Source organism: Aulonocara stuartgranti (assembly GCF_965226115.1).
Source record: "Aulonocara stuartgranti genome assembly, chromosome: 9".
NCBI lineage: Eukaryota > Metazoa > Chordata > Actinopteri > Cichliformes > Cichlidae > Aulonocara > Aulonocara stuartgranti.
In genome coordinates this window covers 33,900,904-33,923,787 of record NC_138960.1, presented here as the reverse complement: position 1 = coordinate 33,923,787, position 22,884 = coordinate 33,900,904, and the positions used below count along the sequence as shown (strand labels likewise).

The following is a 22,884-nucleotide window of genomic DNA, read 5'->3' as shown; positions in this document are numbered from 1 at the left end:
GCCTGTCGCAGGGCTAACACAGAGACAGACAGCCATTTCCACTCACACTGACGCCCTTTTAGCTGTGAACTCCTTTGCAAACATAATTGGACATGCACAATAATGCACAGCTATGATAGAATGATTTGCTAAACCTGCTGTCCATTCTGCTGCCATTATGCATTAAAGAGCAGCTGCATGACATTCACAGGTGATATACGATATGCCTCAAGTGACTCCAATGGTGCCCAAAGCAGCAGCATCGCTTCTTCCTGTAATCACCATGAAAATCTTTGGTCGGAAAAACCAGGAGGGGGTGTTAATCAAAGCTCCTGATCAAAAACTGGAATGTGAAGGAAAGTGATCTTTGCAGCTGCTCCATGAAAAGCTGCAGATGTTACTTGAAAACATGCAGATGAACTTTTAATTTAGTCTCTTTTGGCAAAAATGGGATTTCCAGGATTTGCCAAAAACGACTGCAGGAACTTAAACTGTTATAAATCTGTCACCAATATGTCAAACAGACCTGTTGTGACTAAGCCAGACAGAAAATTCCTATTAAAAGAAGAAGCAACCAGTCAGTGTTGTGCATCCTTTATGTATCTGTAAGAAGTCTCGCTGACATGAAAAATCTCGGATAATCTGAAGAGGAGGGCAGCAAAAATACAGCATCACAGCTCTATAAACATGCTTCAATGACCAAAAGGACTGGATTGATTACAATGTAGGTGTAATAACACAGAGCCTTAAAAGCACTTGCAAACCAGGTGATTTCTTTATTTTATATAGAAGCCCTGTTCATTAAAGTCTACTTACAGATAGAAGTAAAGATATTAGACATAAAAACTCACAGAAACACCTGAAAGCATTGTCGCATATGATCAGCGGCTAACAGAGGGAGGATGAGCTGACTTGTAGCAAACACTCGGTCTGTAGAAAGTAGCGGAACATAGAAAACAACAGACGAGCCTGCTCTCGTTGGAAGCAGAGGCGGATTCTCTCTCTCTCTGCTGGTATGAGTCAGTGTCTCTTACCCATCAGCCTCAGTGAACGGATCTTCTATGTTAGTCTGTACAACAAACAACAAACGCAACAATGACCGTGTACACGCCCGAGTGTGCCCGCCTGTCACAAACAGCAGCGGTAGCATCAAAGTCAGGCCCAGCCCGTTTGGTGCACCAAACAGCTGCAGCATGCTGAGCTAATGGTTAGCTGGTGTTTTTCTCCAAACACTCTCTCACTCTTCTCTCAACGTGTTCACAATAAACTGTGAACAGACACCGAGGAGAGCAGCAGAAGACCTCATTCAGGAGCTAAACTCAACATGAACTGAACTCACAGCAACGTTAGCTCGGTGCTTACCTTTAGATGAGAGAAACTCGGTTTGTGATCCAGCTGCAGCTCTTCTCCGCCTCTTCCTGTTCCTCTTTACATGCAGTTTACAAACAATGAATAGGTGCATTATCGCCACCAACTGGTGTGGAGAAACTAATGTGATTGAAGTTTGATCTATGTGAGGTTTTTACTCATTTTCAGATTTCTGACCTTTTCTGTTTTAAACTGTTCTCTTTAATCCGGTGCGTCATGTGAGAGTCTCCTCTCTTCCAATTTATCCTGCATTGTTTTGAATCCTGAAAAAAACCTCCCTGCAGGCAGGGATTGCTCAGTAGGTAGAGTGGTGGCCCCACGATCGGATAATCGCGGGTTCAATTCCCCTGAACAGCTACCCTGAGGTACCCCTGAGCAAGGTACCATCCCTACACACTGCCCCCCGGGTGCCCAATGGCTGCCCACTGCTTCACTGAGTGAATGGGTTAAAATGCAGAGAGGGATCAATAAAGTAAACTTTCTTTAAACCATCTTCCCCCCCTCGCTGTTGACCTGTTTAAGCCGTCTCTTCCAGAGTTAATGAGCCAGTATCCAGGAGAACATCATGTTCTATCTCTGTTTAAATGTCTGTTCTGTATTCTGAATGAGATCCCTTCTCCTTACAGACAATAACTATCACTGAGCTTTTTCTCTGCCCTAAGCTACAATAAATGACTCTGATTTCATTGACTCTTTGATGGATTTGTATAAATATGAACATTAGTGCTGATCGATGTCTGCCTGCCCATCTTCTCCACAATCACCTCTACCTAAATATTTAAACATTACATTTAGCACTTGCTTGTTTTAATTTCTTACTTACTGAGTATACGTTCTGTGTATGGCCCATTTTATGCTCTCATTAAACCAGTGAGATATATATATATATATATGTATATATATATATATATATATATATACACACACACACCAGTACCCACCTTATTACCGACATTAAAGTACAGTAGTATAGGCCTATTTAACACCATATACAGTTCAGACAAGACAATTGTATTTCTTATATGAATGTTATTTATTTTAACTGTCATAAACAAGATGTGACAAGTGATCATAATAACAACTGAACTGCAGTAAAACATTCACAGAAGGTGGGACATCCAATGTTTAAGTGATGACGTATGAACCCTGCTTCCAAAACTACTCTGCTTCTGTGGTTTATCATGTTTTAATGCTTTGTATCTTGTTCTATTTAATCTGAACAAGCCCCTAAAACAGTCTGTGATCACCGTCTGCCTCTCTTGTTTTTTATACCGCTAATCATTTTCAAGCTCACTTTTTAAAACCTTACCATTAACTACAGCCCAGCCCATTGAGCAGTATATTAATGACTAACCTTGTATTGTGGGTGGATTATCTCGGTTGTTCTCCTGACTGAAGTTTGGTTCGTTTACAACAACAACAAAAATAGCTTTCATCCTCCAGCTTCACTGTGCATATATTAGACTTGTAGTCAAGACCGCCTAAACCAAGACCAAGACAATACCAAGACCAGAGGGTATCGACACCAAGACAAAGTCGGGATGAGATCAAGACTGAGACAAAAAAGTGTTTAAACTGCAGCCAGATGCTGCTTCGTTTACGCATGTCAGGCATATTTATGTGTTTTTGCGATGCACTCGCACAGCCCTCCTCACCTCTGTCTACTGTCTCACTCACTGAGTGGACAGACGCACGCACCACTTGACTGTCGCATCTCTCACCCTCTGTTTTTCACATAATGATGTTATCCTAGCGAAAGGAAATTAAGTGAGGAGCCGGCTCTCGCTCAATGGGAGTCGACTCTTCTAATTCACTATAAAGCACTCTCTAAGCACGGCTCTTAGAGCCGTTTTGTGCTTGACACATTATCCAACGTTACGTTGTGTGTCATGGATACTGTTGACTCCAAATCTCCTGACCACTATGCTGATCGGAGACGGCAAGACCGAGACAGTGAGAACAAGACAAGGTAACTGGAGTTTGAACTTGTGATCTGCACACACTTTAATGGTGTATAATATGATACTATGGTTAATATAATATGCCTGGCCATGGAGCACTGAGCCTGCTGTGTGTGTCTGTCTCTGGCACTTCATCCATTATTGTGGGGGGGAAACAGTGTTGAAACCAAGACTGAAAGTGAGATTTATTAAAATAGATATTTGCATATTGACCAACACAACAGCGAGTTTTCACACAGCATTGATACCAAAAAGGGAAAATATCGCCTCTTTTATCTCCATGTGGATACAATCTTTGTCTGTTGTAATGGTGGGGAGTTTTCTTCTCACAGTCACTAGGCATAACAAAGACAGACAAAGTGCCTAATGACCATGAAAACATCTGACAGTTATCTGCATTGGGGTTTTTTGTTGTTGTTGTTTTTTCCATCTCCACACACACTAGATGATGTTAGAAGCTAAATCAGATGAAACACAGATTTCCCACCACATTCAAATAAAAAGAGGTGTTTCCCATATCATTTGGACATCATTCCTTTGGACAACATGGATCTAGTGGGAATCACTTACTACTAATAATAATAATAATAATGGATTGCATTTATATAGCGCTTTTCGGGGCCCTCAAAGCTCTTTACAATTCCACTATTCATTCACACACACTGGTGGAAGCAGCTGCAGTTGTAGCCACAGCTGCCCTGGGGGAAGACTGACAGAAGTGAGGTTGCCATATCGCGCCATCACCAGTAGGCGGCAGGTGAAGTGTCTTGCCCAAGGACACAACGACCGAGCCTGTCCGAGCCGGGGCTCGAACCGACAACCTTCCGGTTACAAACGAACTGCCAACTCTTTGAGCCACCATCGCCCCATAAATAAAAGAGATCACTAAACTCACATAGACACAAAACAGGCCTAAATACACACTTGAATATACTCATAACACTGCTGAGTGCACTCTTGGTGATGCGGTGTACCTGTAACCAGCTCTGAAAACTTTTACTTAAAAAGCCAAAGTTGGTCTGTGTGTTCACTTCTGTCTCACAGCCTACGAAAGAGGATTTGAAATTATCAGATTTACATCCTCCTTACAAATAGAGACATCGATTATGGTCCATTAGATTAAACCAAAGAACTAAAGAATAAACATCATTTAAGAAAACTCCAGAAGACTGGGCTATGGCTGGTCTCACTGAAGAACAACAACAGATTCAACTGCAGACTTTAACTTCTAACGGTTCTTTGCTGCTTTACCCCAATTTTCTCAAGATGCTTTTCCATCTGCTTTTTAAACAAGTTTTGTAATATCAGTTGGATATAAAAGACAGTTAATAAATATATATTAATAATACAAATACTAAACACTACTGTGTCCTAAAGAGGAAAATATTTTTTTTTAAAAACTAAAAAATTTAAACATTTTTAGAGCATCGAAATTCATTTCAGAAAAAATCTTGATCTACATATCTATACTTGCAGCAGTTAAATTTAACATTCGGGATTATTCACTGTAGGCCCAGAAATCAGAGCTAGCTCATCAGATCCAAGGGTGACATCAGCTGACACTCTTTACAGGAGACTCCACCTGAACTCTGTGGAGCCTGATCTCAAGTTTTTTAAGTCTGACCCTGAAACCAGGAGAGGATCTTTCTGTCTCTGCAGATTCATTGTGATCCGGGGATTTCAGTTCTGCATGCTCACGCTGATGTTTGCAAAGAGCAGATAATGAAGTGAATGTTTTTGCACATTGGTAACAGTGAAACGATTTATTTACAGCGTGGGATCGTTTGTGTTCAGAGTATGAACTGACATTCCTGAAGTTCTTGTCACACTGGTCACAGCTGAAGTTCCCTCTAATGTGTGTACGTTCATGAAGGTTACGACTATTTGAATGTGAGAAGCTTTTGTCACAGTGTCTGCACTTGTATGGTTTCTCTCCTGTGTGGATTCGTATATGCCCTTTAAGCTGACCTGCACTAGTAAAGGATGACCCACATTGGTCACAGAGGTGGTCTTTAACCCCACTGTGAATGAGTTCATGTTTTTTTAATGTACTTGGTGTGGGGAAGCCTTTCCCACATTCTTTGCAGTAGTTCATTTTGTCTCCAGTGTGTCTACGTTGATGTCTTGTTAGGCACTCTTGATGATTGAAAGTTTTTCCACAAAGGTCACAGCGAAACATTTTCCCACCACCACAGTGACGACAAGGTTGAGAACTGGATCCATCTGTGTCGCTCTGCTTCAAAACAAAGACACAGAGACAGTGTAAGTCAGTCCTTCAACATTTTTCTCCTGAACATCGCCTGATATAAGGAGCATCTCTGCCAAAGTCCAATTACATTTTACTGTTTACCTTGCAACATTCAGCTTACTGGGCTACAATTACAATAAGAGTATTGTGACTAGAAAAGCAGTTATTTAGTTGTTTTTTTTATGATCATGAAAGACAAAAATAATAACTGAAGTCTGATGAACCTCTCAGCATTACCTTTCCATCCATTAGAATTACTAACATGCTAACACAATTTAATGAGCAAAGTTGTTCCAAACAGGCAGACTAAAATAAAAACACAAAATAAGAAAATATAAATACATACCTCACAGTAACTGCACTTGTAGCGTTTCTCTCTGGTGTGAATCTGTTGGTGGACTCTCAAGTAACGTGGAGCTTTAAAGGTTTTATCACAAAGGTCACATTTATAAAGTCTCTCCTCAGTGTGGCTAAACATGTGGTATTTTAAGTGTGTGGCTGTTTTAAAAGTTTTGCCACACTGATCACAGCAGTAAACATCATGTCCAGTGTGAATGCGCAGGTGTCTATTTAGGTAACTTTTAAGACTAAAGGTTTTACCACAAATGTCACAGCTATATGCCTTAATCCCAGAGTGGATAATTTGATGCTTCTTTAACTTGCTACGATAAGAAAAAGCCTTGTCACACTGATAACAGCTGTATGCTTTAACTCCACTGTGGATGACCTGGTGCCTTTTTAAGTGTCTAGGCTCAAAAAAAGACTTTCCACACAAGTCACAATTGTACGATTTAACTCCAATGTGGATGAACTGATGGGTTTTTAATTGTCCACGCTGAATAAAAGACTTTCCACACAAGTCACAACGGTACGGTTTAACTTGAGTGTGGGAAAGATGGTGTCTTTTTAAGCTTCCAGGCTCGCTAAAACACTTTCCACACAATTGACAGCTGTACGCTTTAACTCCACTGTGGATGAGTTGGTGTGTTTTTAAGTGTCCAGACTGATTAAAGGACTTTCCACACTGATCACAGCTGTATGGTTTAACTCCACTATGGATGAGTTGGTGTCTCTTTAATTGTCCAGGCTCAGTAAAAGACTTTTCACACTGATCACATCTGTATGGTTTAACTCCATTATGGATAAATTGGTGTCTCTTTAATTGTGCGGGACGGGTAAAAGACTTGTCACACTGATCACAGCTGTATGGTTTAACCCCACTGTGGGTAAGTTTGTGTGTTTTTAAGTGTCCAGGCTGGGTAAAATCCTTCCCACACTGATCACAGGTGTACAGTTTAACTCCAATGTGGATGAGTTGGTGGTTTTTTAAGCTTCGCGGCCGAGTGAAAGACTTTCCACAGAAGTCACAGCTGTAAGGTTTAATTGCACTGTGCATGAGCTGATGTCTTTTTAAGTGTCCAGCCGAGGTAAAAGACTTTCCACACAACCCACAGTTGTACAGTTTAACTCCACTGTGGATGAGTTGGTGTCTCTTCAGGTGTTCAGCCCGAGTAAAAGATTTTCCACACAAGTCACAGCTGTAAGGTTTAATTCCACTGTGGATGAGTTGGTGTCTTTTTAGGTGTTCAGCCTGGGTAAAATCCTTCCCACACTCATCACAGCTGTATTTTTTCTCTCCCTTTCTTCTGTGAGGTTTGTCGGCCTCCTGAGAGCGCTGACTTCTCGCTCCATGTTGGTCCTGCAGTGACAGAGATACAAACAGAGGCAGTGAGTGAAATGCAGTCATGGAACAAACTGAAACTGACTCCATTAGTGGAATCAAAGAAAACAAAAGCACTGTGGGAAGGTGTGTTACCACCACCTTCTGGTGACAGTATCACATTACAATGCTGTGCTACAATGAGAGTTGGAATGCAAATGACATTATTGAAGAAATATTGATCATGGGAAAAAATCTTTTACTTCATAAAAATTGTGAGTGTAACTGATTATATATTTTTTTTTCAATGTGTGCTGATAAAATATGATCTTTGTATTTTCTTGTAACTTCTGTGTGTGATATATTTGTCCAAGAGGGAGATTGGACGAATATATTATTTATTTATTTCCCATGAGTAAGTTTGATAATAATGATGGAGCTAATAGAAGAAGTAAACATAAAAAAAAAAAAAAAAAAAAAAATAGCACTGTTTTCAAAGCACCCTTTTTCATCTGCGAGCAAATGAACCATCCCCAGAGTGCACCCAAATGCTTTTTGATGGAGCTGCAAAAGCTGGTGATAGCCTAGCATACTCAGCCGGATGGTGAACATCTACATGCTTGTGCAAGTTAATCATGTTTGAGTATGTAGAGAGTTGAAAATAGCTTTCTAGTAAAATCTGGTATCAGAAATAAACTGGGGAAAACAGCCCCAACCCCCCCCCCCCCCAAGGGTTTCTGTTGTGATTGTATTTTTGTACCAGTCATTTAAAATGCTATCCTACATCCAGCCGCTAGAGGGCGCATTACGCGCAGTGGTATCGAGTAGCGTTTTGGGGCACAGAGAGAGAATAAACCTTCCTGTTGTGAAACTGACATCAGCTCATCATGTGTGTCCCTTTTTCTATTCTTTATCACAGGTTAGTAAATGCATTTAAATGAATGTGTACTGCAGACCTTACAAACAGAGGATGTTGTTTATGTGGGTAATGAGCGCAACTTGCTAAAGAAATGGATTCGTTCTGAGTTGTGTCTGAATTGTGGGTTAAGGCTGGAGGCTAAGTGATGCTAATGCTAGCGGACTTGGCTAATGTGGGACACTGAGGCTGTACCCCAATTCAGGGTCTGCAGCCTTAAAGTACGCAGCCTCAACAATCCTCAAGGGCCGCGTACTCAAAGACCGCTAAGGCCGGAAGTGCGAGGCTTGTGAAATGGGACGGTCTAGCCTCCGTTGCGCTAATACTGTTGTTTGTCAATAAAGTTAAAAAAAAAAAAAAGAAGCCTCTGTTGCACTGCCCAGGTTGCCTAGCAACCATGATACTAACCACTGGAAACGTGTCATACAGCTTTGTTTGACAGAAATGAAGGAGAAAATCTTTTGTTTATTTGTTTCTTTCTACATGAGCTTTGATCATTCTCTGTAAGATTAAGCTCAGCTACTGAACGGCGTATATTTTAAAGTAAAGGCTTTAAAACCAAGTTAGTACAAACGTCACTAATGTCACATAACTTTGCCGACATGTGGCCAACAGTAATGTTTAATGTTCTTTGTTATCAAAAATTTGCACATAAATAAGTGACATAATATTCAGTACTTAAAGTTCACTCTTCGGCCGCCCCTCATCCGCCGTTTTTTTTCTGCAAATTTATCCACACCCATCGCCGCGCTATGCATTCTGGGATATGTTGGGCCACGAAGTCTACACTGCCACAGCCTTAAAATTCAGGGAAATGAAGGACGCATTTCGAGCAGCCTTTGAATTGGGACAGCCTTCGGCGCGCCGCTGTGACGTAATTGGCCTTGAAGTCCGTACTTTAAGGCTGCAGACCCTGAATTGGGAGACAGCCTGAGTGTGTGTGGGGAAGCTAATCTGACCTGTGAGAGACTTCTGGACTGTGAACTCTTAATGTATTATGCACTCTGATAAATGGGTTTATACTATGTTTTACTCTTCTGGTTGATGTTGTGGTTACAAGAACAAGTTTGTGGTTTAATACAAAGACATTTATAGAGTGTTATAAGGAAACTGTTTGATCAATGCTGACTGCACAGTAGTAGTGAACGCTGTTAAAGGAGCACTGCACTCTATATAGTTGTAGGTCGTATAAGAACAGTAAATATGTTTGTTTTATGTCAAAGACATTATTTTCTTGTAAAGAGTAAAATAGCTATATTTAAAAAAACAGAAGTTACAATGTCAGTACAGTGGAATTTCACATGAATAATTTAGTGCTGAACAAGAATTAAAATGTTTAAAAATGAGTTAATTTTATGATGTTTGTAAATGTAGTTAAAAATGAAGTACAGAGTACACTATTGTGTTTTGTTTATCTTTGTGAAATAAGTGTGGTTATTGTGATACATTGTGGATCTGACATATCAACATTTTGTTTATTTTTTGTCAAAGTTGTATTGAGAGATTTATACAGTCTCGAGCTCAGGGAGCTGTGGCCATGTATGGTAAACTGGACTGAAGCATAAGGCCATTTCTTTGCAGTTAGTGTGGTGATACCTGAAGCTGTTCTAAGCTGTTGTGAAGAATAAACCTTCCTGTTGTGAAACTGACATCAGCTCAAAGTGTGTCCCTTTTTCTATTCTTTATCACAGCACCACACGTTGTTGAACAGGAAACCAGTTGCCCCTCTGGTCATCATCTTAGGGAGGCAACAAGTACTTTGCTCAAACTATACATCTGCACAAGCAGCACACCACCTTGGTCACATTCTGTATGTATGGAGGCGCCCGGGATGGAAAAGATAAAGCTGCTTTTAACAACCAGCTGTGCACACAGTTTCAATAACAGTAACCGAGATATTTTTCTCACCTCCTGTGTTGAAGTCATTGTTTCCTCTGTAGTGGCTGAGCTGAATCCAAATGGCTGAAACTGTTCCTCTGCTGCTCCACCAGACTCTTCTCCTCCTGTTACTCAGCTGGGACACAAAAGTATAGATATGTATTTTATCCCTGACAAGAAGAAGCAGAGCAAATAAACATTACTACACTCAGTGACAACAATACCTATGAAGCTTCAAGGTGAAACCCCAGAAGCAGCTACAAAAAGACAGTTATCAGTTGCCTAAAAGAAATTGAAAGGGGAAAAGCCACTAACCGCCCTGCATACAACCACCTTTACCCAGGGGATGCTACACCCTGTATATATGGACTTCCACAGATACACAAAGAGGGAGTCTCACTCAGACTCGCTGAAGGGCAAAGTTCAAATTAATGTTGTTTATACATCGCCAAATCGCAACAAAATGATTATATTAGATCAAATATGACAAAATGTGGATTTTACAGTAGCAACAATATTGTATCTCTACAGTTTAAATATTTAATAAGCTTTCTGCCAACACAGAAAATTTACTGTAACAACCAAATTTCCCCTTGTGGGACAATTAAAGGATTATTCCATTCTATTCTATTCTATATTTTTCTATTATTATTTTATTATGGATTAATTTTGTTTAATCAGCTACCATCTCTCCTATGGACTTTTTAATGTCTACAGTCCCAGATCAACACAGCCCTGTTCTCCATGACTATCAGCAGCAGGAGCAGCAGCAACACCCCAACAGCAACATTGTTCCCATCAGGTAAAACGTGGGCTACGTTAGCTTTTTATTGTCCCCACCTGATGACAGTGATATAGTATGATGTTACTCCAAATTAGATTCTTGATGAATGTGTGTTGTTGTTATTCAGCCTGGTTCTATGTGCCCCTTTTTAAACTCTGATCCATGTACGGCTCTGGTTAAAATGAAGTAAGGATGGCAGTCAAAACAGTGAAGCTTAGCTGAGCTAAACTGTGATGTCATCAAGTCGTTCAAATGATATAATGATTGTTATCCGGTTCTCAAGGAGGTCCGGAATCCTCAGTCAACTTGCGAAGTGCGGACTTGCGTACTTGAGTGTTCAGAAACGATCTAGACAGTAACACAGATGTGTAGCATCGCCAACTAGCGAGCAACAAGCCTCTTACACAGTGCGTATGCTAACAGCTAGCCTAGCCAACGACTTAACAACAGAAGCTACAGAGTGATGTTGTATAAAACTCCAAGATGTTATAGTGCGTGCCTTTTAATTGTGCCGACGTGGTATTTACCTTAGTTTAACGAGTCGTTAGGCGCAGTAAACACATCAGCAAATAATGCGCTATCAAGTAGTGATGTGACGTTCTGTATCGAGGCTTCAAAGCTTGTGTCGAGTAATTGAGGGAGCGTTTCCGCGATGCGCGTATCGAGGCTTGCTTCATTTATGGGAGGAGCTGAAAATGATGACGTCCGAAGCCTCGCTGCCCGGCTGTACCACGTGACTGGTTCAGGAAGTGGTTCGAATTTCGCCGCGAGATATGACAGCGATATAAACCCCTCAGACTTCATTCAAAATGTGGGTGTTTGATGGAGAGCTGCGGTTAGTGAGAGTTTGGAGACAGTTTGGAGGTTTATGAGAGTGAGGAGAGAAAGTCAGGAGAGAATGGAGCCAGCTAAGAAGAGGAGGATGTCCTCCCCTGTGTGGGAACATTTTGATCTTATTCCTCCCAACAAGGTATGTAAATTTCTACAGAAGATGTATTTTCATAATACTGATGGTGCAATACAATTTATGTTAAGCTGTCTGTACTTTTGTACAAGGTGAAGTGTTTGCTATGTGCCAGGGAGCTGGGATATAACAACACCTCATCCATGCTTAGGCACTACAGAGCTTTGCATGAGAATAAGGGGAACACCGATTGTGGAGCAAGACCAGGTGAGCCATCAAATGCCATGATGATATGGCATGCCGTAATGTTACTAAATAATATAACAATAGTATACAATGCAATAAGTTACGTGTGTGATATTTATATTTGTGCTTTGTCTTTGTCTTTCCTCAGAGAACAATCTCAAATAGATGAAGACCTGGTCAGCATGGTGATTGAGGACTCCCAGCCATTTAGCATTGTGGAGGACAAAGGATTCAAAAGATTTGTTAAATCATTAAATCCCAGCTATGTTCTCCCCACTAAAAAGGTCATAAAAGCAGTGAAAATTTAGTTTTTACTGAATAAAATATGGGCAGGACTGAGGCCTCAGTGTGTAGCTGTCCATACCTCAACGTTACAAAAGCACAACTACTGTCCACACCCCAACCACACCTCACCTCACAGTAAATGATCGTTTCCATTTTAAGCATTTCCAAATAATAATTTTCCATACTGCCAGTATAAATATACACAGTATACTGCATCACTACAATATAGATGTTTTACACACTCCTTTTGTTGTTGACATTTACAGGCTGTGTGCAAAAGGCCACACTCTTCAAATTCATGCCAGCTATTATTTTTTACGTCCAATTGGATGAAAAGCTTCAGTGCTTCATGAAGCTTCATCTGCCCATCACTACTATCAAGGGCACACACACAAGAGCATCTGCAGCCACTGAGGAGCGACCTCCACATAAACAGAAACACGTGACCTCCACAGTAACCGGAAACACGTAACTCATGCTGCTAATAAATACATTTGGTTCTAAGTGGGGGGTTTTTAACACTCTGGGTTTGTTAAAAAAAAAAATCACCATTCCTTCAGATTGTTTGTGGCTAAAAGTGTCCATGTGTTGTTTTTGTTTCTTTGCTACTTTTTCTGCATAAAGGTTTTTTCATAAATATAAACTAGTCATTACTTACATTACTTACATTTTTAATCATTCAAACACCTTTTTCTAGTACAATGCACTTGTTTGAAGACAACCTAAAAACTCACCATTTCATATATCAGCAGTGCTACTGGAAAACAGTGGTCCCTCACGCGGTTCATCTTTCACTGATTTTTTTTCCTTTGGGTCGGTTTCCCTGGGGCTTTTCCCCTGTTGTGGTCTGTGTCTTATATTGAAAGAACTATTTACGCGTTACCATAGCGACCAGAGAGCATCAAGAAGCTGAGAGGAGGTTGTTACTCTCAATGTTGTTGGCACATTTCAGGAGGACGCTGCTAATAAAGTTACACAATTACACAGCCGAATTTGCGTTTATTATTATATTTACAAAATACCACAGTTTTCGTCTTTGTCTGTATCATTTATTCTGTTGTATTTATCTGCAACACCTTAAAGGCCGGTCCGTAAAAATATTGTCTAACTGGTCCGTGGTGCAAAAAAGGTTGGGGACCGCTGCTGTACAGTACAGAATGCTTTTAGCTTGTCGAATTTATATAAATCTGCTGACAAAACGTTTTGCACGGTTTCATTTTATCATGGAATTATGTTTCTATGATGGGTTGAACTTTAGGAGTGTTTAAACAAAAGAGAAAAGTGTGAAAATGTTACAGTTAAATTTTTTACTTTAAGCATGGACATGGAAACAAGTGAACAACATTTTATAATAAGCTTAATTGGAATTCTGTACACTGAAAAAAAAGCAACAACACATAAAAACACAAACAAACAGCCAGTGACTTCATCTGTCCATTAAATGTCAAACATCACATTGACCCGTAGTCCCTGCTCGTCAGCACATTTAAAAAGAGCTCCATGTCCTCTGCAAACTGAAAAACAAAGAGGAAGAAGTCCCTCTACACAAAAACACTGCAGATGACAGGCCAGGAAAACACCTATTGATCTGTTTGAATGCCTCCTCATCATGTGAGCCTTGAAGGGTTTTTTTTTTAAAAAAAGACTATTTTCATGGACTTTCCACAAGCCACAGTTTCATTCAGCACAGAGGGAGGAGCACATGAATGTTCTACCGAAGATTCAGAAAATGGTTTTGATGCTGGAGACAAGACATCGAGAGGGAGATGGGGCTCCACGGAGAGTTCAGTGGGGAGCAGTCCCGAATGCTGACATGACAATAATTGCCTTGCCATATCCCCACGCTGTATGACTGTCATGTTACAGACAGGGCAGTGAAAGTGCACCGGCATATCATTTTGTCTGTAAGAGAGAGAAAAACAACATGTAATTTAAATGTAGTTGTATAGAATGCAATCAGTTTATCTAACAATCAGATTGTACATATTAACAAAAACATCCAAGCCATCCTCAATAATGAAAGCAAAATGGTGTGGATCACAAGAGCTGTCAGGAAATGTGGTGAACAGGAAAAAAACATTTAATGAAAACACGCTTTTTTCTCTCACTGATGAATGACCTGAACTGTACAATGTGAAAAGCAACTTTAAAGTCAACAAAGAGACTGCAGAAGTGCTGAAAAGAAGTGCATATTTATAACTTTAACTATGAGGTATATTTAATACCAACATACCTTTGAAAGGCAAAGCATTTTTAACAGAATGGAATAGAGAATATTAGTATTTATAAATATGTAAACCCCTTTGTGACGACCTTTACAATGTTGATGCAGATGGAATGAGAGACATGAATAAAGTGCAATATGCAGTAAATGGAACAACGTGCATTGATGTTACAAATAGTGAAAAGCAGTGAAGTGAATTTGTTCGTAACAAGCAAAAATCAAATACGTTTGAAACTGACCACTAAATGCTAACCAGAGGTGTCAAAAGTGCACATTCCTTACTAAAGTTTAGATAGGGTTGGAGCTATTTGTTCTTTATTATTATTATTATTATTTTGAAATTAGTTAAAGTTTGTTGTTAGTTTACTTAAATTTTGGGGTTTATTTACAAGTTTATTTGTCAGTTAAAATTTTGTTTCAATGTTTTGTTTGTTTGGTGTTACCTTGTTAAATTAGTCAGTAAAAGCTGTAGGGCCATTTTGTTTCTATAAATAAAGAGACTGGTATAGGACCAGCATGCACTGGGGTGGGCCTATTGGTTTTTTACCAGAGCAGGAGAAGCAGCAGGAAGTAACAAAAAATGGATCTTGTTATTGCTTGCCAAACTGGATAAATAAACCATAAAAACGCAACTTTCAAGTTTGGACAATGGACTTCTTTTGCCTGCGTACGAAATATTATCTCAGTGCAGCAGTGGCTTGTGAACTTTTAATTGTGGGATGTTTGGTTGGTCAAACAAAAGGAATTGCCACTACAACCTCGGGGGTATGACCGTTGTTGTAACGCTAACAAAGTGCCAACGTAATCAGTGTAAGCAAACTAGATGATTCCTAGAATTATATAATTATTAACGGTGAATTTATACATGGAAGACTCTGTACCAACCTTTACGATCCACTTGCAAGGTTAAGGATCCATGCAGAAACGAGACAAGAACGTATTTCTGCCTACTATGGAGGTCACGTGTTTCCGGTTACTGTGGAGGTCCCAATATGGTGCTCCCCAGTTGCTGCAGCCAGACCCTTCTCTGAGAAGGAGCAAATCCAGTCACTACTGTTGCTACCCGATTCATACTGGAAACCCGATCGGTACCCCGCATGCGCAAATCTTACGTCACTTCCTCTCTTTGCCAGCATTGCGACATTCTATGGTCGTGTCCAAATTCATGGGCTGCATCCTCCTGAGGACCCGGCCTTCGCGGTCTACGTGGGCCGGGTCCTCAGAAGGTCGGGTAGGCCGGAAGTAAACGGCCGTGAAATTGGACGGTCTAGCCTTCTAATTAGCGTCACCGCTGTCTCGGTGGAGTTTAATAAACTCAGCCGTCTGCTCCTTGCTATCTAAAATATTACAGGACACTGGAGGAAACTCTCGACCGTCTCACACTTCTGTTTAATCAGTTTTCTGTTTGACGTTTAGTCAGCTGTGTAAAAACCAAGGAGGAACCCACCCGGGGGATTAATAAAGTTTTATTTTATCTAATCTAATCTAATAACTTTAATCTCAGCAAAACCGATTTACTCACGAACAAACAAAACACTGAAAAAAGCCCAACAATAACATTTTTAGGTTGTCTAAGTGACTTATATATTACGTTTAACCCGAGCAGCGAAACTCCGCGGTGATCTGAAAATGATGTGCCGGGAGTTGTGCCGTTCTCGGCCGCATCAGTAACCCTCGAGCTCCCGGCTAGCTGTCGAGCTGGTGGGTAGCAGACGTCTCTGAAAACGTCGAAGCACTTTTGCAAATATGCGATATCTTGACAAACCGAGCTGATATTTGATGTTTACAAAACTACTTTCTCGCCTGAAAATATGTTAAAAGTTTATTTTCTGACCCAGAAAGATTAGTAGGAGTAATTTTAAAACTTAGTAGCGGCCGCCATTGTTGGAAACTGGAGTTTGGCTGGGCCGCGCTATGAATTCTGGGATATGGTAGGCCACGAAGGACACACCCGACCCATCCTTCAAATTTGGGGAAAAGGAGGACGCATTTGTCGGCTGCATTCGAAGGAGTCTACGAATTTGGACAGCCTTCGGCGCGTCGCTGTGATGTAATCGGTCTACAAATGCGGCCTCAGGAGGATGCAGCCCATGAATTTGGACATGACCAATATATTTGAATTACACGGTTAGTGCCCAGTTAGCTCCTTGCATCTCTCAACAGCTCTGCCTCCTTTTCGACTACCGGGACATTTAAACAATGGATAATCTGTATCTGCAACAAATTTTTGCTTTTCTCCTCAACAGAGAGCGTCCCCCGTAAAATAAGAAGAATGGCGCCTAATTACAGAGTTAATAATACAGACTTTGTAATATGTCACGTGAAGATTCATCAGCCAGATGAAGTGTTTACTGACAATTGACAGTGATAGCGGACATCACCATCACTATTCCAATCAATCCTCCACACACTCGACTCTCACTAAATCAAATTTAACACACGTTTGTAATCACGCTAATTCAGTTTACAATAGGGTTCATTCGCTCAGTCAGCAGGTGGCAGTATCCTCGTACACTGGGGAGTAAACTGCCATTAAACCAACATAAGAAGAAGAAAACCCCTGCACATGCGTGGTACAGATCGGGTAGACCCGATTTGTACGGTCCGACAGTGAGGATCGGGGAGTCCTGATCCGTAACTATCTTTTTATCTTTCGTTTTGTCTACATTGTATTGAAATGTTTCATTATTGGAAACATTTTAAGAGATACTTATTATTCTTAACATCTTTTTTTTTTTTTTTTCCTGCCTGTCCCGTTTGGCTCTTTTGCATCAGAATTGTTGTCTAAAGGCAAAGAAAGATGCCCAACGGATTTACTTTACCAAATTGACCATCCCAGCCTTGCCGTAATGGTCCATTTGATTCACCTTTTATTGTTTATTTTATTTTCACTTACTGAATACGGGACAGACTTGACTGGGGGAAAGAAGGGGAGAAAGAAAGAGGGAAAGAGAAACAGCTGAGAAGAGGGACGGGGGAGAAGGGCAAAAGACAAAAACCAACAGAACGGGCAGAGAAAAAAGAAAAAGAAAAAAAATGCATATATCAATCACCTGGATCACCTGCTGAGAAAGAAAAAAGAAAACAAGCAGAAGAGAACAAGAGTAATAGAATAAACAACATCACAATGATATATGGGAATATGACAGTAAATACTAAATATTAAACATTATTGTGCAGCACATAAGATCAACAGAACACAGTGTGCTTTGAGGTAGGAGCCAAAAAGGGTGTAGTTTGTGGGTGTGAGCACCCGTGTGTACACCTGTGAGCATGGACGCGCTTGTTTTTTTAAAAGGTTCCTTCATGTAATGATCTGCTAGAGGGTGTGGGGGGGCCACAGCCCCGTCCTCCAGGGCATGAAGCAGGTATGGAGGAGATCAAAACTCCAGACATCCAGAGGCCCCCAGAACACAAGAGACCAAGGAAGACCAACAGAGGGGCAGCTGCGCCACTGTCCCAGAAAGAGCTGAGGAGAGTCCCAGATGAGGGCTCACTCAGCAGCCGCGGAGCAGAAGCCAGGGGGGGGGTTGCAGTGATGTGCCCGTGAGCTCCGCCGGCAGCCAGCCGTGCCTGAGTGACCGAGCCCCAGGCCGAGAGGCCGGGGGCACCCCACCTCCGAAGTGGCCCGAGCGAGCCCCAGGCTCCAGGCCCCGATAAGCGGCCGCCAAGGAGTGAGCCGGTGTGTACCTGGATGCCCATCCCCAGACACAAAGAACCACCAACGCACCGATGTCTGAGGGGGTCCGCCACTGGCAGGGGAAGTGGTGGTGGGGGGAGACAGGCCTCCAAACCTTGGAGGGCCTGAGATGTCCCCAGAGAGGTGGCGTCTGACACCCAACCTGACATATAGACACAGACATACAGGCACACACAGATACAAACATCCATTCCCACCCTCATGCTCTCATATGCACTTACTCCACACTCAACCAACGTGGAGACAGACATAAAGAGACGCTGTACACACGATCACACTCCCCAAGCGTACTCTACGAACCGGGTCTAGGTACCCTTGCCCCTGGAGGGGGGAACTGCACCCAGACCCAGGTGGTGTTACCCTTTTCCCTGCGGTGGGGGGAGGCAGACCGCCCCGACTCCACAGCAGCAGGGAAGCCCCACACTCCAGACCGCAGTCGGACGGCCAACTCCTCCTCCTAGCCCCCCCGCTCCAGCAGGTCGCAGAGAACGGGGGTGAGAGAAGACTCCAAACCTCCCTCCACCCGCTCATTGTAATGTTGATGCATGTGTGTTCTAAGGTGCATTTAAAACCCAGGAGGGCATGGAGCTACCTGCCAGAGAGCAGTAGGTAAGCGCATGGTCCCTCCTGCTAGCCCTCAATGTCTGTGTATTTAAAATTGAGAGGTGGGCAACAACGCCAGGGGTGAGGTGTACACCCTGATGGTAATTTGGATTCCGTGTATCGTGCCCACCCCCAAGATCCTATATGTATGTGTAATGAGAGTGTGAGTAATGTGAATGTCTAAGTTGTGGGATAAAATTGAGGCAGAGGCAGCCAGAAGGGGACGGGGGGGGGGGGGGGGTAGCCTCCTCTGCACCCTGGTGACATACCCCTACTCCAAGGTCCTGCATGTGTGGGTGGTTGTGGTGGAGCGGGAAGAGGGAGGCAGCTGGAGATGGGGAGGGAAGGAAGGGAGGGGCAAGTGACCCCTCCCTGGGGCCAGCTCCCCCGCTGACCCCAGTAGGCACCCCCATGCTCCGCGGCCCGCCAGGGAAAGGGGGCCCAGGCCCATCCAGACCGGGACCCAGTGCAGCAGCGCCTCCCGGCCCCACAGAGCCCGGGACAGTCCACCCAACCCCACCACAGAGAAAACTGCACCCACCCCACCATCCACTCATCTTCCAGACTACATAAGACAATAAACGCCCAGGCTGAGATCTTCCTCAACCTCTCCTGTATCTCCCCCTCCTGCAGAGAGAGTTCCTGAAGAGAGGAAAGCTCCTGCAAGATGTGACAATCTCCCCAACCAGTTGAAGAGCCCCCCAGGTGGCTCGACGCACCGGCGGCACCCTGCGCCAGGACTGGGCCCCCATACACCCACCCGCCCACAACCCCGACAACACACCAACCAGGACCCAAGCCCCCGAGGCCCAGCCCAGGCCCCAGCCCAGAGACGGAGCGCCCCCAGAACCTCACGCCCATCCCGGACCCACCCAGGGGCAGCCAGGCTACCAGGTCAGTAACCCACGTCCGTCAGCACAGACCCTCCCCAAGCCCCACTACACGCAGCCGCGAAGAAACAGTCACCTGAGAGCCAACAGAGCCCCTAACCGGACATGACCGCTACCCCGGGTTGAGCCCCCCACGGAAGATGCCTCCGGGGAACCCCCCGACACCCTAAGCCTGTCCCTACCCCCACACCAATCACAACAGTGAAGGCGGGACCAAACTATGACCCCCCACCCCCACTAGGTGATGGAGCTGATCAAAGGAGCCCAGAGCAATTGATCTGATGTGGTGGCAGAGGCTGTATCAAGACTAATGTAATCTAATAGATAATTTCTATATTGGTTAGAATTAAGATTGTTTTTATTTTTCCAGTTCATGAGGACTGTTTTCTTGGCTATGCATAGGGCAGTGAAAACCATATGGACTATATTCTTTTCTGAAGTGACATTATCTAAGCTGCCCAACAAACACACTAAGGGGGAAGTTGGAATGTTACATTTCAGACACTTCGATAAGTCTTCACATATCTCGCGCCAAAACTTCTGAACTGGTGGACAGAACCAAAGAGCGTGGATATAATTGTCCGGTGAATTGGTTTGGCAGTCTTCTTAGTATTCTTAACATCTTAACAGATACTCTGACCCGCAACTATCGTAAAACGCTTCGACTGGACGTAGACACCTTTCGCGCATGCGGAGTACCGATCGGGTTTCCGGTACGGATCGGGTAGTGACAGTGACAACTACTGTACAGACTGTCTTCAACAACCACTAGGTGCATTATCGCCACCAACAGGTGGTGGTTAAAGTTTGAGCTCTCTGGGGTTTTGAATCGGTTTCAGATATCTGAGCTTTTGTGCTTCTTTCTTTAATCTAGTGTGTCTTCATGTGAGTGTCTCCTCTCCTCCAGTTTCTCCTGCATTGCTTTGAATCCTGAAAAACCATCTTCCTCCCCTTGCTGTTGACCTGCTTAAGCCTTCTCGCAAAATTATTCAATTTCCACCAAAAATGAGCTGGTATCTAGGACAACATCTTCATTCACTTTCATAGCCTATACCTGTGACAGCTGCAGACTCCACCACCCCACAGCTCTGAACTGGATACATGCACATACATAGATAACTGGAGTTTGGGTTCAGATTTGTTGTCTCAGGATGATCCAGACTTGAGGTCCACACAGCTCTCTGAGGACTTGGTAGAAAACTGTGGCAGCATTCGTGTGATTGTTTGCTCCCTTAGCTCACGGTAAGAAGAAGACAGCTTCAACCGTCTGTGTGTTGACAAACTGGAACACACCTTCACCGCTTTTTCTTGCTAGTAACGGTGTTGTAATGGCAGAAAAAGCAATTAGTTAAGTTACTAGTCACTGAAAACAAGTACTGGTGTTAGTACCACTGTTTATTTTAATGCCATTATTCCCATCACTGCTCATGACCATAAATACATGTTGCAATTTTGGAGTCTATTAAAGCTGTAAGAGGGCAAGAGATAGGGTACACCCTGGTCAGATCCCCAGACTGAAAAGAAGAGGATCTTCAGGCCTGGAAATGGCTTGAGAAGGAAAATTTGTTTTTGCTTTTTGAAATAAAAATGTCTTTAGCTGCTTTTTGAAGGTCTTCAGATACTGTAGAAATAGAGGAAGGGCATTCCACAGTCTCTGTGCAACAGATTGGAAAGATTGGTCCCTTCGAGTTCTGACACAAGTGTGGGGGACCACTAAAAGGTTTTGATTCCATGACCTCAGGTTATGAGAAGAGTTGTGTATACAAATCAAATCAGCAATAAAGGAAAGGGCTCTAAAGTTTAAAACTAGAATTTTAAAATGAAGCCAGTGTAGTGACTTTAAAACGGGAGTTATATGGGCTCCAATTGTCTCATTGCAGAGTTTTGCACAACCCGAAGATGAACCAGCCCTTTCCTGTTGAGACAACTAAACAGACTATTGCAATAGTTGAGTCTTGTAGACAAAAGCATGGATATCATCTCAAGTTCACTCATTGACACCATTAATCTAGGTTTTGAGATGTTCCTTAAATGAACAAAGCGGGTTCTTACTGTCTTATTTAAATTTCGCTTCAAAGTAAAAGCTTAATCAAAAACAACACCCAATATCAGCCTGTTGTCTCGTCCCACAGCAGATTAAAATAATGACCTAGGAATTGAATTTGAAAATAAATCAAATGTATTTTTAACATTACTTATTGTCCGAATAAAGATGAAATAAATAAGAATATTAAGTAATACAGATTAAAGTTCCAGTAGTATTTAAACAAAAAAAAGTTTGAAAACAGGAAATTAAAAATGGTCTCTGGCGTACGTTTAAATAAAGATTCAAATTAAATCAAAAATATTTTATTTTCCAGTCCAAAGCAAGTTCCCAACGTTTACAGATGATTCAGTTCATAAATTCACAATTGCATGTCGCCCTGGAGCTGGTCTCATCTTTAGGATGATGTTCCTAGCTGCTGATAACCATGCTAAAGCTCTGTCACGACTACAGCCATGTGAGACGTGCATGAGGCTCTTTACAGGATCATATATACAACTGTGCTTAATTACAGTAAAACTGAACAAAACAGAATTGTTGTATATCATGAGGTCTTTATGTCAATTACACAGTTTAACTGATTACATACCGTATTTTCACGACCATAAGGCGCACTTAAAAGTCTTAGATTTTCTTCAAAAAGTACAGCGCGCCCTATAGCGCAGTGCGCCCTGTGTGTTGTAATGAGGAGGTAGTAGAGAACACCATGAGAACGCTAAAGGGTGAAGTGTGGCCGAGTTGGAGGAAAGACTCGAGCGGTGGATCATCGAGCAAAGAACGAGCAGGAGAAGCGTTTCGACGGTCACCATTCGGCTAAAAGCAGTTTCACTTTCACTTTTTATGAAACGGTGCCATTTTTCCATCAGGACCGGGACTACGGTAGCGCAGCAACTTCCAGCGGATTGTAAGGAAAAGCTGGCCATCTTCCGCTCATACTGTAGCAAACACATCGGCGACAAACACATCCAGCCCAGCCACATCACTAACATGGACGAGGTCCCGCTCACTTTTGACATCCCGGTGAGTCACACTGTGGAGAAGAAGGGGACCAGCACGGTAGCGATACGCACAACGGGGTACGAAAAGTCTTCTTTTACTGTTGTGCTTGGCTGCCATGCTAATGGACAGAAACTGCCGCCTATGGTGATTTTTAAGCAAAAGACTTTGCCTAAAGAGAAGTTTCCAGCAGGAATC

At 42.5% G+C, this 22,884-nt stretch overlaps 1 protein-coding gene and 2 long non-coding RNA genes across 8 annotated transcripts in view; 1 reads left to right on the top strand and 2 right to left on the bottom strand.

Annotated features, from left to right (window-relative positions):
• The window catches only part of LOC309714157 (uncharacterized protein), a 53,412-nt gene that overhangs the window by 16,274 nt on the left and 14,254 nt on the right, over window positions 1-22,884 (bottom strand). For 4 of the 6 annotated variants that reach the window (XR_014278827.1, XR_014278828.1, XR_014278829.1 and 1 more), the window contains exon 1: window positions 1,342-1,410. The exons of 1 other annotated variant lie outside the window; for it this stretch is intronic. The gene's annotated coding sequence lies outside the window, so the exon portion shown is untranslated. Of the gene's footprint in view, window positions 1-838; window positions 1,298-1,341; window positions 1,411-22,884 lie in introns of those variants that run through there. One more of the 6 variants, XM_082546387.1, reaches the window with a different exon arrangement.
• Window positions 2,357-11,509, bottom strand: LOC309714044. Its single transcript, XR_014278788.1, has 4 exons — window positions 11,322-11,509; window positions 10,041-10,146; window positions 5,903-7,255; window positions 2,357-5,544 (listed from the first exon to the last, which is right to left on the bottom strand). It is a non-coding gene; the product is annotated as an uncharacterized lncRNA (long non-coding RNA).
• On the top strand, window positions 11,564-12,359 carry LOC309714045. The gene is made up of 3 exons (XR_014278789.1): window positions 11,564-11,764; window positions 11,851-11,965; window positions 12,093-12,359. It is a non-coding gene; the product is annotated as an uncharacterized lncRNA (long non-coding RNA).